This window comes from Pteronotus mesoamericanus, unplaced genomic scaffold (assembly GCF_021234165.1).
Source record: "Pteronotus mesoamericanus isolate MK-2021 breed Mesoamerican mustached bat unplaced genomic scaffold, CSHL_Meso_final contig_40, whole genome shotgun sequence".
Classification (NCBI taxonomy): Eukaryota; Metazoa; Chordata; class Mammalia; order Chiroptera; family Mormoopidae; genus Pteronotus; species Pteronotus mesoamericanus.
In genome coordinates this window covers 1,451,238-1,469,386 of record NW_026555150.1, presented here as the reverse complement: position 1 = coordinate 1,469,386, position 18,149 = coordinate 1,451,238, and positions in this window count along the sequence as shown.

The following is an 18,149-nucleotide window of genomic DNA, read 5'->3' as shown; positions in this document are numbered from 1 at the left end:
TGTCTGTGGATGTCTCCTTCAGCAGTTACTCTGCACACAGCAGGCCAGCTTAGACAGTGCTCCATTGGGAGGAGTCTCTACTGGGAGCAGGGTTATTGGGTCCTTTCATGGGGTTGCCACTCAGAGGCATGGTTGCTCTGAGCAAGATGGCTGTTGCTATATGGGAGAAGAATCAGTACTGCGACCCCACCAGACACTATCTCCATTCTCTCCCCAATACCTTCATCCCCAGTCTCTCCTCAAGTGTCTCCAGAACACTCTGCGCCCCTTTAGCCGGGGTTTTACTCTCTGTGACTGCCAGTCTGCACTCAGCAGACCACTTATATAGCACAGGGTGGGGCACAATCCTACCTGGGATCAAGGCTATTGGGTCCTCTGACACTGCTGACACTCAAGAGGAGTGTCTCTGCCTGAGAAAGATGCCTCCTCCAACAGGGGGGATGAGTCATCACTGAGATCCCACCAGCTACTCTCAGTTCTCTCCCCAAAATCTTCTTCCACAGTCTCTCCTCAGACATCTCTAGCCCACTCTGCCCCTGACTTTGCTGGATACAGGATAAGCAGCTGCAAATAAAAGTTTCTGCATTGTCCCTTTAAACAGCTCTTTGGTTCTCCAGCCCCTGTCTCTGGAAAAGAGCAACCCTTCTACTTTTCACAGCTGGCTGTTTGCTATGTTCTCTTTGAGCTCTGGTGCTATAGACGGGAGATACCCACTTTTGGTTTAGACCTCACTCTTCTCAGGGAGATCTGAGTGGCTATTTTAATATCCTTCTGGAAGCTAAAGGATGACTTCTCAAAAGAAATAGTACAAGCCAGAAGGGAATGGCAAGAAATATTCCAGGAAATAAAAAGCAAATATATTCAACCAAGACTGTTCTACCCAGCAAGGCTCTCATTTAAAATGGAAGGCAAAATAAGGAGTTTCCCAGGAAAAATAAGGGCTAATATAATATACCTCCACAAAACCAGCATTGCTAGATATGCTAAAGGGACTGCTTAAAGAAGATGAAGAAAAAGAGTCTATGAATAAGCAGTTACTTTCACAGTCACCAATACTTTATATTACCAATATTCTTATTACTTATTAATCTGGTTGGGACAATGATGTCATTTTCATTGTCACTTGATTACTTGTTGAAACTAAACCTGTTTTTGTCTGTTTCTTGTCTATTTCTATTATTTTTCAAAAGCTTTAAATGACTTTTTGTATTCTTTATCAATTTTGATTAAATGGTTGTATAATTTTGTCCCACCAAAAACAAAACAAAACAAAAAAACTATCAACCCTTTTTTAGATGTGCGGCAAATGCTTTCATATTCTATTACTTGTAATTTAATGTTTTTAATATGTATATTACTATATAGTCTTAAATGTTTAATATAGTCATATTGTCAATATTTTACTTAATAGCTTCCGACTTTGAGTACTTTACTACATGGTAATAAAAATATTTGCATTTTCTACTAAATCTCCTTAGATTCTACATATTGATTTTTAACTCACCTGAATATTTTTTGTATAATGTGTGAAATAGGGCTCTATATTATTTTTATTTCAAGTAATAGTGGTCCATGCACCTTATTTGTTGACTAAGCCTTATTTTCTCATTGATTTGAAATATCAATTTAATCATATGTTACATTGTTAGGCAGATATATACATTTTTTTCTAGAATGCTCATTATATTTCATTGATCTACTTGATTATTTATGTGCTGGTGTCATGTTGTTTTATTTGCTGAGAATTTATAATGGATTGAAAATTATAATCTATTATATTGGATTTTGATATTTAAGAAAAATAAGTAAATAAATTCAATCTGTATTTTAAAAAAGAGAAATAAACACCTCCCTTTGGAGAGAACATGAATGGAAAAGGAGAATATTATACTACAGCATATAAGCCAGTCAGTGAAAGACAAATACCATATGATCTCACCTAATAAGTGAAATCTATTCAACAACAACAAAAAAAAAAAAACTAAGAAACTAAATTAACTATAATAAACTAAGAAAATAAACAACAGCCATGGAAACACGGAGCTGACTGAAATTAACCAGAGGGAATGGGAAAGGAGGACAACGGTGGAAAGAAGAGACAAGACTATACAAAGAACATGTATGAATGACTCATGGGCACAGACAATAGAGTGGAAATTGACTGTGGGTGAAGGGGGTGAGGTGAGATGGGTGATGGAGGGAAAGGGGGCAAAACTAAGGCAACTGTAATAGAATAAACATGTTTTTAAAATAAAAAAAAATATAAAGAAAAAAGAAATAAGAAGAAATGAAGAATACAATTTCAGAATTGAATAAAACAGTAGAAGGAAACAAAAGTAGACTCGATGAAGCAGGAGATCGAATCAGTGAGTTCGAGGACAAGGTAGAAAACAGATCCCAGAAAAAGCAAGGAAATGAAAAAAAACTGAAAAAGAATGGAGAGTCATTGAGGTAAATGCAGAACAACTTGACATGTAATAACATCCATATAATAGAGATACCAGAAGGAGAAGGGGAACAAGGGATAGAGAACGTTTTTGAAAAACGATGATGGAAGTCTTCACTAATTTGATGACAGAAAAAGTCATACAAGTCCAGGAAGCACAGAGGGTCCCACTCAAGAGGACCACAATGAGCTAACTCAAAGATACATCATCATTAAAATGGCAAACATCAAAGACAAAGAGAGAAACCTAAATGCAGCAAGGGAGAAACAGGTAGTGACATACAAGGGGAATACATTAGGGTTAGCAACTGAGTTCCCAAAGGAAACACTACAAGCCAGAAAGGAATGGCCAAGGAATGAAAAGCAAAGGGCTGCAACCAAGACTGCTCTACCCAGCAAGGTTCTCAATTAAAATGAAAGGCAAAATAAGGAGTTTCCCAGGCAAAAGATGGCTAAGAGTATACACCTCAACCTAACCAGAATTGCAAGTTATACTAAAGGGACTGCTTTAAGAGCAAGAAAAAGATTGAGAAAGAAAGGAAAACAGGGAAAAAGGGAAAAAAATGACTCAGTACCTCTCAATAATAACTTTAAATATAAATGGATTCATGCTCCAATCAAAAGACGTAGGGTACCTGAAGGATAAGGGAACGTGGCCCACATATATGCTGCCTACAGGCAACCCACCTCAGAAAAAAGGCCCTACACCGAATGAAAGTAAAGGAATGAAAAAAATATTCCAAGAAAATTTACAGCAAAAAAAGAAAAAAAAAGGGTAACAATACTTATATCAGACAAAGTACATTTCAAAACAAAGTCCATATATAGATTCAGAAGGACTCTTCATAATACTCCAAGGAATATTCCATCAAGAAGATATATTCATTGTCAACCTATAAGCACCCAACATAGGATCATACAAATACATAAGGAAAATCTTGGAGGACTTCAAGAATGATAGAGACAACAACACACTGAAAATAGAGGATTTTAACACCCTACGGTAAACAATGGATAGATCTTCCAAACCAAACATCAACAAGGATATTATGGAACTGAACAATGCTTTAGATCAAATGGATTTAAATGACATATATAGGACATATCACCCAAAAGAAGCAAAATACACATTCCTCTCAAACACACATGGAACATTTTCAAAAATAGACCACATAATAGGACACAAAACAAGTCTTAGTAAATTCAAGAAAATTGAAATCATAATGCACGTTTCTTGGACTACAAGGACTTGAAACTAGAAAACAACCTCAAGGAAAAAAACCCAAAGACATTCAAATTCATGGATTCTGAATAGCATGGCATTTTTAATTATTTTTTTTATTTTTAAATCATGTTTATTTTATTACACTTGTCTCAATTTTTCTTCCTTTGCCCCTTTGATTTCTGAATATCGACTCTGTATCTCACTGTTTTGCCAGATCCCGCAGTTTTACCATATTCACTTGTTAGCTTGAGTACTTTTTGGTGGAGTCTATGGGGTTTTCTATATGCACTGTCATGCCAACTATAAACAGTGACAGTTCTACTTCCTCCTTCCCAATTTAGATTACTTTTATTTCTTTTTCTTGTCTATTCATTGTGGATCAGACTTCCAATACTATGATGAATGGAAGTGATAAAATCAAACATCCTTGTCTTGTCCCTAATCATAGTGAGAAACTTCATAGTTTTTGCCCATGAAGTATGATGTTGGCTGCAGTTTTTCCACATATGGCCTATATTATGTTGAAGTATTCACCCTTTATTCCACTTTGTTGAGAGTTTTACCATAATTAGGTGCTGTACCTTATCAAATACTTTTCTACACCTATTGATATGAGCATGCGGTTTTTGTCTTTCCTTTTGTTTATATGATGTTTTATGTTTATTCATTTGTGAATATTAGACCATCTTTGCATCCTTGAGATGAATCCCACTGAATCAAGGTAGATGATTTTTCTACAGTATTGCTGGATGTGGTTTGCCAATATTTTGTTGAGGTTTTTGGCGTCTATGTTCATCAATGATATTGGCCTGCAAGCTTATTTCCTGGTTGTGTCTTTACCTGGTTTTAGGATTAGGATGATTCTGGCCTCATAAAAAAAGTTTGGGAGAATCCTTCTTCTTGGATTTTTTGGAATAGTCTGAGAAGGACAAGAGTTAGCTCTTAAATGTTTTGTAAAATTCTCCTGTGAAACAGTCCCATCCAGGGCTTTTGTGTATTAGGAATTTTTTTATTACTGTTTCAATTTCAACACCTGTTATCTGTCTGTTCAGGCTTTCTGCTTCTTCATTCAGTGTTGGAAGGTTATATTTTTCTAGAAATTTGCCCATTTTATAAAGGTTTTCAAATCTCCTGACATATAATTGTTCATAGTAATTGCTTATAATCCTTTGTTTTTCAATGGTATCAGTTGTTATTTCTCCTCTTTCATTTCTGATATTATATATTTGTGTTATCTCCCTTTATTTTGTGATGAGTCTTCTTTAAGGCGTGTCGATTGTGTTTATCTTTTCAAAGAATCAGCTCCTGAATTGGTTGATTCTTTGAATTGTTCTTTTAGTCTCTATGTCATTAAATTCTGATCTTATCTTGATTATTTCATTTCTTCTACTTGCTCTGGGCTTTGTTGGTTGTTGTTTCTCCAGTTCTTGAAGCTGTAAGGTTATGTCATTTATTTGAAATGTTTCTACCTTTATTTAAGTATGCCTGTGTTGCTATGAACTTCCCTCTCAGGACTGCCTTAGTTGTGTCCCATAAGATTTGGACTGTTGTGTGTTCATTTTCATTTGTTTCCAGAAACTTTTTAATTTCTTCTTTCCCCGCATAATTGACGGATTCCTTGTTTAAAAGCATGCTATTCAGATTGAAAAAAAAAGATGTCAGAGAAGTGAGTGGAAGTCACAGGGCCCACCTCCAAGAACTATCCTGGAATTACAAGTAAATTGTTGAGAAATCACATGGAAATCACAACTGAACCATAGCGAGAGAGGAACCTTTTCATATCGGACACTCAGAATATTCAGCCTTAGCACCATCTAACTGGTAAGAAGTGTGGTAGAAACTTGAGAAGGAAGGAGGTTTGCTCAAGGATGGCAGCACCAGAAGGATAGTGAAATGGTCAGGTGGGTCCCCCCTGAGAAGACCAGGGTCAAAACCATAAGCAAGTATCGCCAGCCTACAGCACTAGAGCCCAAAAAATGCTCAGAAAACAACCAGCAGTTGGGCAGCTGGACTTGTAAAAAGCCTTCTAAAAGGCCAACACAAAAATTTTTGTTTGTAGCCACTTACCCTGGACTCCAGCCAAAATGGGGTCAGAGAGGGTTGGAGACGTCTGAGAAGAGACTGAGGAAGGAGGCATTGGGGAGGGAACTGAGACAGTAGCTAGTGGAATCCTGGTGCTGAGTCATCCTTGTGATGGCCACAGCCATGTTGCTCATGAAGATCACTTCCCTGAATGGCACCAGCTTAACAAAACAATAACCCTTACTCCAGAAGTGATTCTGCCCTGACCTGTGGTGCCTCTAAGTCATGCTGCTAACGGTAGAGTGACTAGAAAAAAATTGAAGCAGACAGTAGATTTCTGAATGTCTCAGACAGACTGCTTAAGGTCAGACATGGTCAACATCTGACATCATCAAAGTCAGGTTCAGAGAGAAAGAAAACAAAAAGCAGTATCCCACCATATAATTTCACACCACAAAGTTAAGAAATCAAGGCAGATCAACTGAAGAAGCAGAAACTAAAAAGAGAGTCCCAAAAAAATGAGGGAAAAAAGAAACACACCCCTATTGAAGGGAATGGAGGAATCTCCAGAAAGAGAAAAAGATAAGGGCAAGTAAACTATCAGATATTGTGTTCCAAACAATGGTTCTCTGGAAGCTAAATGAGCTCAATGAGCACAGAGACAATTACAAAAAACTACAGTGAAACTACAAGGATATTACTGCAAAGTATATCAGCATGAAAAAGAACATAGAAACTATCAATAAGAGACAAGAGGAAATGAATAATACCCTTTCATATTTGAATAACACAGTAGAAGGAATTAAAAACAGGCTAGATGAAGCCGACCATCAAATCAGTGAGCTGGAATATAAGAAAGAAAAAAGCTCCTAGGAAAAGGAAAAAAAAAATGAAAAAAGACTAAAAAAAATTAAAAATGAGGAGGTATTGAGGGAAATGCAGGACAACCTGAAATGTAATAATATACATATAATAGGGATGCCAGAATGACAAGAAGAGGAGGAAGGGATAGAGAACCTGTTTGAAAAAGAAATGATGGAAAACTTCTCTCATTTGAGGAGAGAAAGAGTCACACAAGTCCAGGAATCACAGAGGGTCCCATTCAAGAGGAACCCAATGAGGCCCACTCCAAACACATCATCATTAAAATGACAAATATGAAAGACAAAGATAGAATCTTAAAGGAAGCAAGGGAGAATGTGGAAGTAAGGGAGCCCCACTATGACTAGCAGCTGACTTCTCAACAGAAATACTACAAGCCAGAAGGGAATGACAAGAAATATTACATATAATGAAAAAGAAAGGCCTAAAACCAAGGCTGCTCTACCCAGCAAAACTCTCAATTAAAATAGAAGGTGAGAGAGAGGAAGATGGCAGAGGAATGAATGGGAGTCACGATTGCAGAGCGGCTCATAAAATTAGAAGATCCTGGGCCGAAGGTGTCACAGAGCTCCTCAGAGTCCCTGGAGGAGACTGGAGACCAGATTAACTGGAGAGTCCTGGAGCTAACTTCCTCCCATTTCCATAGTCCCCATTTGGCGAGGGCAAGCAACATACCCAAAGAGCCAAAAGCGGGGAAAACACACAATAGAAGACCATAAACTGACCAGTGTCGGGGAGCTCCCCGGCCAGGGGGGGTCATACAAGTACACGAGGTCGCGAATAAGCCCCCAGGGCTGGGGCAAGCATGCAAGAGCCTAGGCAGGAGGGGTATACTGCGAGGTCGGTGAGCACAATCAAGGAGCTGGTGCGAGAGTGCAGAGCGATCGAAAAAAAAATCCAGCCTGGACCTAAGCGGTCAGAGAGCTGCCCCAAGCAGGAGTCAGAGACAGACAGTAGACTCCTGGAAGACTTAAAACAAACAACCAAAGATCATATAGGGTCAATAACTGATATCATCAGAGGTAGGCCCAGAAGAAAAGTAAAGGGAAAAATAAATAAATAAATAAATAAATAAATAAATAAATAAATAGATAGATAGATAGATAGATAGATAGATAGATAGATAAATAATAAGTCCCACCTACAACCATAGAAGTTTAATCCACAAAGTCAGGAAATCTAAACAGCCCAATTGAAGCAGAAGAAAACTAAAAAAATAAGTAAATTACTTAACAGACACTCACAAAACTGGAAGAAAAAGAAGTTCCCCCCAAATGAGGGGAAAAAGGGACTCCCCGTAGAGAGAGCTAAATGAAATAGAGGCAAGGGAAATATCACATATTGAATTCAAAACAATGTTTCTAAGGAAGCTCAATGAGCTCAGTCAGCTCAAAGATAACTATGAGAAACTGCAGAGAAACTATCAGGATCTTACAGCAAACAATATCAACCTGGAAAAGGATATAGAAACTATCAAGAAGACATAAGAGGATGTGAAGAATACCATTTCTGAATTGAAGAATACAGAAGAAGGAATCCAAAGCAGGCTGGATGAAGCCGAGGATCGAATCAGCGACATGGAGGATGAGGTCGAAAAAAGCTCCCAGAAAGAACAAGAAATGGAAAAATGACTCAAAAAGAATGAAGAGACATTTAGGGAAATGCATGACAACCTGAAATGCAATAATATCCATATAATAGGGATACCAGAAGGAGAAGAAGAGTAGCAAGGTATAGAGAACCTCCTCCAAAAAGTAATGATGGAAACTTTCCCTAATTTGAGGAGAGAAAGGCTTTCGTGATTCCAGGAGGCACAGAGGACCCCACTCAAGAGGGACTCAAAGAGTTTCACTCCAAGACACATCATCATTAAAATGGCAACTACCAAAGACAAAGAGAGAACCCTCAAGGCAGCAAGGGAGAGGAAGTAACATACAAGAGGACTCAGATATGCCTAGGACTTGACTTCTCAACAGAAACACTATTAGCTAGAAGGGAATGGCAGCAAATATTCCTAGTCAGGAAAAGCAAGGGCCTACAGCCAAGTCTGCTCTACCCAGCAAGGCTCTCAATTAAAATAGAAGGTGGAATACAGAGTTTCACAGATAAGAGAAGGCTAAAAGAATACATCTCTACCATTTCAGCACTCCAAGATATGCTAAGGGTACTGGTTTAAGAAGATGAAGGAAAAAAATGAGAGAGAAAGGAACACATGTAAAAAGAGAAATCATGAGTAAGTCTCCATCAGCAATATCTCTCAATGTGAATGGACTAAATGCCCGAATCAAAAGACACAGGGTAGCTGAATGGATCAGAAAACATGACCCACACATATGCTGCCTACAAGAGACCCACCTCAGAGCAAGAAACCTACACAGATTGAAAGTAAAGGGGTGGAAAAAAATATTCCAAGGAAATGGGCAAGAGAAAAAGGCCGGGGTTGCCATACTTGTATCAGACAAAGGAGATTTCAAAACACAGGCCATAAAAAGAGACCCAGAGGGGCACTTTATAATACTTAAAGGAAGAATCTATCAAGAAGACATAAACATGGTAAACTTATATGCTCCCAATAGAGGAGCCCCCAAGTTTTTAAGGAAATTGTTGGAAGATTTCAAAAAGGAAATAGACAGCAACACACTGATAATACAGGATTTCAACACCCCACTGTCAAAAATGGAAAGATCTACCAAACAAAACATTAATAAACATATTGTGGCACTGAATGACACACTGAATCAAGGAGACTTTACTGACATATATAGAACCTTAGATCCCAAAGAAGAAAAATGCACATTCTTTTAAAATGCTCATGGCAGTTTTTCAAAGATAGACCACATGATAGGACACAAAGCAAGACTCAGCAAGTTCAGGAAAATTGAAATAATACCAAATTTTTCTCGGACCACAAGCGCTTTAAACTGGAAATCAACCTCAAAGAGAAACTTCAAAAACTTGCAAACTCATGGGGACTGAACAGTAGACTATTAAACAATGAATGGGTGAATAAGGAGATAAGAGAAGAAATCAAAAAATTTCTGGAAACAAATCAACATGAACAGACAAGAGTCCAAAACCTCTGGGACACAGCATAGGCAGTCCTGAGAGGGAAGTTCATAGCAATACAGGCTCACCTAAAAAAGATAGAAACATTTCAAATAAAAGACCTAACAGTACAACTTCAAGAACTGGAGAAACAACAAATAAATGCCAGAGCAAGTAGAAGGAAGGAAGTAGTCAAGATTAGAGCAGAACTGCATTACATGGAGACAAAGAGAACAATTCAGAGGATCAACCAATCCAGAAGCTGGTTCTTTGAAAAGATAAATAAAATTGACAAGCCTTTAAGCGGACTCATCAAGAAAAAATGGGAGAGGACCCAAATTAATAATATCAGAAAAGAAAGAGGAGAAATAACAACTGATACCACAGAAATACAAAGGATCATCAGAAACTACTATGAACAATTATATGCCAAGAAATTACAAAATCTTGATAAAATGGACACATTTTTAGATAAGTATAATTTTCCATCAGTGAAGGAGGAAGAAACGGAAAGCGTGAACAGACCAATAACAGCTGGGGAAATTGAAGCAGTCATCAAGAAACTCCTGGCACACAAAAGCCCAGGGCAGGATGGTTTCACAGGAGAATTTAACAAAACATTTAAGGAAGAGCTAACCCCTGTCTTTCTCAGACTATTCCAAAAAATCCAAGAGGAGGGAAGACTCCCAGACTCTTTCTATGAGGCCAACATCACCCTGATCCCAAAACCAAATGAAGACTCTACAAAGAAAGAAAACTACAGGCCAATTTTGCTGATGAACATAGATGCTAAAATCCTCAATAAAATATTGGCAAACCGCATGAGCAATACATTAAAAAGATTATCCACCACAATCAAGTGGGATTCATCCCAGGGGTGCAGGGATGGTTCAATATATGCAAATCAGTAAATGTGGTACATAAAATAAATAAAAGAAAAGACAAAAACCACATGATCATCTCGATAGATGCAGAAAAAGCATTCAATATTGTACAGCACACATTTATGATCAAAACACTCAGCAAAATGGGAATAAATAGGGCATTCCTCTATGTAATAAAGACCGTAAATGAAAAACCTACAGCCAATATCATACTCAGCAGGCAAAAACTGAAAGCTTTCCTACTAAGATTGGGAACACGACAAGGATGTCCGCACTCACTGCTTCTTTTCAACATCATATTGGAAGTCCTAGCAACAGTGCTCAGACAAGAGAAGAGATAATAGGCATCCAGATAGGAAAGGAGGAAGTAAAGTTATCATTGCTTGCAGATGACATCATAGTGTACATAGAGAACGCTGTAGACTCTACCAAAAAACTCCTCAACCTAATAAATGAATTTGGCAAAACAGCAGGATATAAGGTCAACATTCAGAAATCAAAGGCATTTTTGTACACCAGCAATGCAATGGAAGAAGAAGAAATCAGAGAAGAAGTACCATTCATTATAGCGAGAAGAAATGTAAAGTACCCAGGAATGAATTTAACCAAAGAGGTAAAAGACCTGTATGCAGAAAACTATACAACATTGAAGAAAGAAATTAAGGAAGACACAAATAAATGGAAGCATATACCGTGATCATGAACTGGGAGAATTAATATCATCAAAATGTCCATACTACCCAAAGCTATTTATAGATTCAACGCAATCCTTATTAAGATACCAATAACATATTTCACAGAAATAGAACAGACATTTCAAAAATTTATATGGAACCATAAACGACCCCGAATAGCTGCAACAATTTTGAGAGAGAAAAACAAAGTAGGAGGGATCACAATAACGGACATCAAAATATACTACAAAGACACTATACTCAAAACATTCTGGTACTAGCCCAAGACCAGATCCATAGACCAGTGGAAAAGAATAGAAAACCCAGAAACAAGACCAGGTCTCTATGGGCATCTAATATTTGACAAAGGGGGCAGAAGCATAAAATGGAGCAATAATACCCTCTTTAACAAATGGTTTTGGGAGAAATGGGTGGCTACATGCAAAAAATTGAAATTGTATCATCAGCTGACACCATACACAAAAATAGACTCAAGATGGATGAAAGACAAATATAAGTTGCAACACGATAAAAGTCCTAGAAGAGAATATTGGCAGGATACTCTCAGATATCCCACACAGCAATTTTTTCACTGATATGTCCCCTAAACCAAGGGACATAAAGGAAAGAATAAACAAGTGGGACCTCATTAAAATAAGAAGCTTCTGCATGGCTAAAGAAAACATCAGCAAAATGAAAAAGGAGCCAACCATATGGAAAAATGTATTTGCTAATGATACATCAGAGGTTTGATCTCCAAGATATATAAAGAAATCACTCAAATCCAAAAAGACAAATGATCCAATCAAAAAAATGGGCAAAGGATCTGGGCAGACACTTTTCCAAGAGATACAGAGGGCCCAGAGGCATTTGAAAGGATGCTCAGCATCACTAGCCATCAGAGAAATGCAGATTAAAACCACCATGAGGTACCACCTCCCACCGGTCAGAATGGCCATCATAAACAGATCAACAAACAACAGGTGCTGGCGAGGCTGTGGAGAATAGGGAACCCTAGTTCACTGTTGGTGGGAATGCAGACTGGTGCAGCCACTGTGGAAAGCAGTGTGGAATTTCCTCAAAAAACTGAAAATAGAAGTGCCTTTTGATCCAGTGATTCCCCCCTGGGACTGTCCCTAAGAATTCCAAAACGCCAATACAAAAGAACCTATGCACCCCAATGTTCATAGTAGCACAATTTACAATAGCCAAGTGTTGGAAGCAACCTAATTGCCCATCAGTTGATGATTGGATCAAAAATGATGGTATGTATACACAATGGAATACTACGCAGCAGAAAGAAAAAACGAACTACTAAACTTCGCGACAGCATGGATGGAGCTGGAGAGCATTATGCTAAGCGAAATAAGCCAAGGGGTGAAAAACAAGTACTATATGATGTCTCCTATAAGTGGAACCTAACCTACAATACAAAGATGCAAGGAAAATAAGACTAGCAACACTGAAAGGAAAAGAAATCAACAGAGAAAAGAAGGAAGAGGGGGCGGGAAAAAGGAAGGGAAGAGGAAAATCAAGGACCATATAGCAAGGACTCATGGACATAACCAAAGTTGAAGAGCTGAAGGAAGGAAGGAGGGAGGGGACAAATGAAAGTCATGGGGGGTAGACAGAGACAAATGTATTGTAAAAAATATATTTAAAAAAATATAAAAATAAATAAGTAAATATTAAATAAATGAAATCCAATAAAAATTATTGAGACCCAGAAAAAAAATATGTGAACTGGGGAAGGTTGTGGGGCCAATGCAGAGATAAATGTATTTGAAAAAATAAATAAAATAAAATAAAGTAATATAAAATATAATGTGAAATAAGTAGTTTCCCAGACAAAAGAGACTAAAACAATACATCTTCACTAAACCAGCACTACAAGATATGCTGAAGATACTGGTTTTAGAAGATGAAGAAAAAAGATGAGAAAGAGTAAAACACAGGTATAAATAGAAAAAAAATAAATGTTTCTATCCATAATAACTTTCCATGTAAATGCACTAAATACCCCAATCAAAAAACACAGGATAGCTTAATGGATACAAAAACATGACCCACACATATGCTGCCTACAAGAGTCCCACATCAGAACAAAACACAAAAAAAGTAAAAGAAAGTAAAAGAATGGAAAAAGTATTTCAAGAAAATGGGCAAGAAAAGAAAGCAAGGGTAGCAATACATATTTCAGAAAAATAGATTTCAAAACAAAAGCCATAAAATGAGACCTAGATGGACACTTTATAATACTCAAGGGAAGAATCCATCAAGAATACATAAACATTGTAAACATATATGCACCCAATATAGGAGCACACAAGTATATAAGGAAAATCTTGGACGACGTCGAAAAAGATATAGACAGCAACACACTGATAGTAGGGGATTTAAACACCCCACTGTCAGAAATGGACAAATCTTCCAAACAAAACATCAACAAGGAGATTGTGGAGTTGAATGATGCATTAAATCAAATGAACTTAACTGATATATATAAACCCTCTCATCCCAAAGAAGCAAAAAACACATTCTTTTCAAATGTGCATGGAAAGTTTTCAAAGATAGACCACATGATAGGACACAATGCAAGCCTCAACAAATTCAGGAAAATTGAAATACAAACCAACATTTTTCTCAGACCACAAAGGCTTGAAACTGGAAATCAACCTCAAGGAGAAACCTTACAACTTGGATACGCATGGAGACTGAACAGGACACTATTAAAGAATGAATTAGTCATTACTGAGATTAGAGAAGAAGTCAATAAGGTTTTGAAAACAAACTATAATGAACATAAAACAATACAAAACCTATGGGACGCATTAAAGTCAGTCTGAGAGGGAAGTTCAAAACAATACAGGCCTATTTTAAAAAAGTAGACACATTTCAAATAAAAGACCTAACACTACAACTTCAAGAACTGGAGAAACAACAACCAATAAATCCCAGAGCAAGTAGAAGGAAGAGAATAATCAAGATCACAGCAGAATTGAATGACATAGAGACAAAAAGAACAACTCAAAGGATCAACCAATCCAGGAGCTGGTTCTTTAAAAGATAAATAATATTAAATAGACTTTAAGCAGACTCATCGACAAAAAAAAAAGAAAAAAAAAGGAAGGGCCTAAATACATATATCAGAAACAAAAGAAGAGAAGTAACAACTGACCATGGATATACAAAGGATTTCCAAAGGATATGATGAACAATTATATGCCAACAAATTTGAAAACCTTGATGAAATGGACAAATTTCAAGAAAAGTATAATCTTCCAACACTGAAGGAGGAAGAATCAGAAAGCCTGAACAGACCGATAACAGCTGGGGAAATGGAAGCAGTCATCAAGAAACTCCCGACACACAAATCCTAGGGCCGGATGGTTTCATTGGAGAACTTTACAAAACGTGTAAGGAAGAGCTTCTCAGATTCTTCCAAAAAATCCAAGAGGAGGGAAAACTCCCAGATACTTTTTATATGACCAGCAACACCCTAATTCCAAAACCAGATAAAGACCCTACGAAGAAAGAAAACTACAGGCTAAATTTGCTGATGAACATAGATGGTAAAATCCTCAACAAAATCTTGGAAAACCACATCCAGCAATACATTAAAAAGATTATCCACTATGATCAAATGGGATTCATCCCAGGGATGTAAGGATGGTTCAATATATATGTAAATCAATCAACGTGATGCAACACATAAAAAAAAGGAAAGTCAAAAACCATATGATCATCTCCATATATGCGGGAAAAGCATTCAATAAGGTACAGCACCCATTTATGATCAAATCACTTAGCAAAATGGGAATAAAGGGAGCATACCTCAATGTAATAAAGGCCATATGTGAAAAACCTACAGCCAACATCACACTCAAAGGGCGAAAAGTTAAAGCTTTCCCACTAAGATCAGGAACAAGACAAGGATGTCTGTTTTCACCGCTTCTGTTCAACATAGTATTGGAAGTTCTAGCCACAATAAATAAAAAAGAAAAAGAAATAAAAGGCTTCCAAATTGGAGAGGCAGATGTAAAACTATCATTCTTTGCAGATGACATGATAGTGTACATAGAAAACCCTGTAGACCGCACCAAAAAACTAAACTAATAAATGAAATTGGCAAAACACCAGGATACAAAGTCAATATTCAGAAATCAAAGGCATTTTTGTATACCAGCAATGAATAGAAGAAGAAGAAATTTAAAAAAATACCATTTGCTATAGCAACATGAAAAATAAAGTACCTAGGAATAAACTTTACAAAGGAGGTAAAAGACATGTATGCAGAATACTATAAAATATTGATGAAAGAAATTAAGGAAGACACAAATAAATCGAAGCATATACCGTGCTCATGGACTGGGAGAATTAATATCATCAAAATGTCCATACTACCCAAAACAATATATAGATTCAATGCAATCCCTATTAAGATACCAATGACATATTTCACGGAAATAGAACAGACATTTCAAGAATTTATATGGAACCATAAACCACCCCGAATAGCCTCAGCAATTTTGAGAGAGAAAAACAAAGTAGGAGGGATCACAATACCAGACATCAAACTGTACTACACAGCCACCATACTCAAAACAATCTGGTACTGGCACAAGAATAGACCCATAGACGAGTGGAAGAGAATAGGAAGCCCAGAAATTAGCCCAGGTCTATATGGTCAATTAACATTTGATGAAGGTGGAAAAAGTATAAATTGGAGAAAAAATAGCCACTTCATCAAATGGTGTTGGGAGAGCTGGACAGCTAGATGAAAAAAATTAAAAATAAAAAATGAAAATAAAAGAAAAGAAGAAAACAAAAGAAATTTGACCACCAAATTACACCATACACAAAAATAATCTCAAGTTGGATAAAAGACTTAAATATAAGTTGCAACACCATAAAAGTCCTAGAGGAGAACATAGGCAGAAAAGTCTCAGATAAGCCACGCAGCCATATTTTCACCAACATGTCACCTACAGCAAGGGACATAAAGGAAAGAATAAACAAGTGGTTTCTCAGCAAAATAAGAAGCTTCTGCATGGCCAAACAAAGCATCAGCAAAATTAAAAGGGCATCAACCGTATGGGAAAATATATTTGCTAATGATACATCAGATAGAGGTTTGATCTCAAAAATACATAGAGAACTCACATGGCTTCATTCCAAGAAGACAAATGATTCAATTAAATAATGGGCAAAGGATCTGGGCAGACACTTTTCCAAGGAAGAAATACAGAAGGTCCAGAGACATTTGGAAGTATGGTCAGCATCACTAGCCATCAGAGAAATGAAAATTAAAATTACAATGAGGTACCACATCACACTGGTCATAATGGCCATCATAAATAGATCAACAAACAACAGGTGCTGGCAAGGCTTTGAAGAAAAGGGAACACTAGTACACTGTTCGTGGGAATGCAGACTGTGCAGCCATTGTGGAAAACACTGTGGAATTTCCTTAAAAATCTAAAAATGGAACTGTCTTTTGATCCAGTGATTTCCCAGCTGGGACTATACCCTAAGAGCCCAAACAAGCCAATTAAAAAGAACCTATGCACCCCGATGTTCATAGAAGCACATTTTACAATATCCAAGTGCTGGACGCAACCTAAATGTCCATCATTAGATGATTGGATCACAAAACTGTGGCACATTTACACAATGGAATACTACACAGGAGGAAGAAAAAATGAACTACACTTTATGACAGCATGGATGGTACTAGAGAGCATTATGCTAAGCGAAGTAAGCCTGAGGGCAAAAGACAAATACCATATTATCTCACCTATAATCGGAAGCTAACCAAAAAAACAAAGATGCAAGGAAAATATGACCATCAATATTGAAAGGAAAAAGAACTCAACAGAGTCAAGAAGGTTGGAGAGAAGTATGGGCAGGGAAAGGGAAAGGAAGGGTCAAGTCAAGGAACATATATCAAGGACTCATGGACAAATCCAAAGTTGGGAAGGACTGAGGGAGGGAGATGGGGTAGAGGGGCAGGGGAAAGTGGTGGTGGGAAAGCGGAGACAAATGTATTTGAACCAAAAAAATTTGAAATATACACAATAGTATAATAAACCTTTCGGTACCCAGGACCCAGTTATAGTAAAAAAAATAAATAAATAAAACATATTATAAAGTATGCTGCAAAAGAAAAAAGAAAGAAAAGAAAAAGGAGGAAAAGAGAAACCAACAGAAATAGAGGGAAGGGTGGAGAGGGGGTGTGGAAAAGGAACGGAAGGGTCAAGTCAAGGAACATGTATAAAGGACCCATGAACAAAGCCAAAGTGGGAAAGGATTGGTGGAGGGAGGTGGGGGAGCAGTAGAGGGGAAAGTGGCGGCGGGAATGTGGAGAAAAATGTATTGGAACTATTAAAATAATAATAAAAATAAATTAAATAAAATAAAAATAAAACAATAAAATAAAAAACAAATTAAGCTAAATAAACGAATAAATAAATGATAAAAGAAAGAAAATACCAATTCTAAAATACACTCCTCATGAAATTTGAAGCAGATATTATGCTTCTAAACTTCTATGAAGCCAACATTAACAATCAAATTCATTACAAGAAAATACACCATACTACAGATTATTATTCTCTTATGAACATTAATGCAAATATTCTTTTTCTTTAGTTTTTAATCTTTTTTTCAAATACATTTGTCTCTGCCTAACCCCCACCACTTTCCCTTGCCCTCTCCTTCCCTCCCTCAGCTCTTCCCCTTTGGTTTTGTCCATGAGTCCTTGCTATATGTTCCTTGACTTTCCCCTTCCCTTCCTTTTCCCCATCCCCCTCCCTCCTTCCTTCTTGTCTTTGTTGATTTCTTTTCCTTTTAGTGTTGCTGGTCTTATTTTCCTTGCATCTTTGTATTGTCAGTTAGGTTTCACTATAGGTGAGGTCATACGGTATTTGTCTTTCACCCCCTGGCTTATTTTACTTAGCATAATGCTCTCC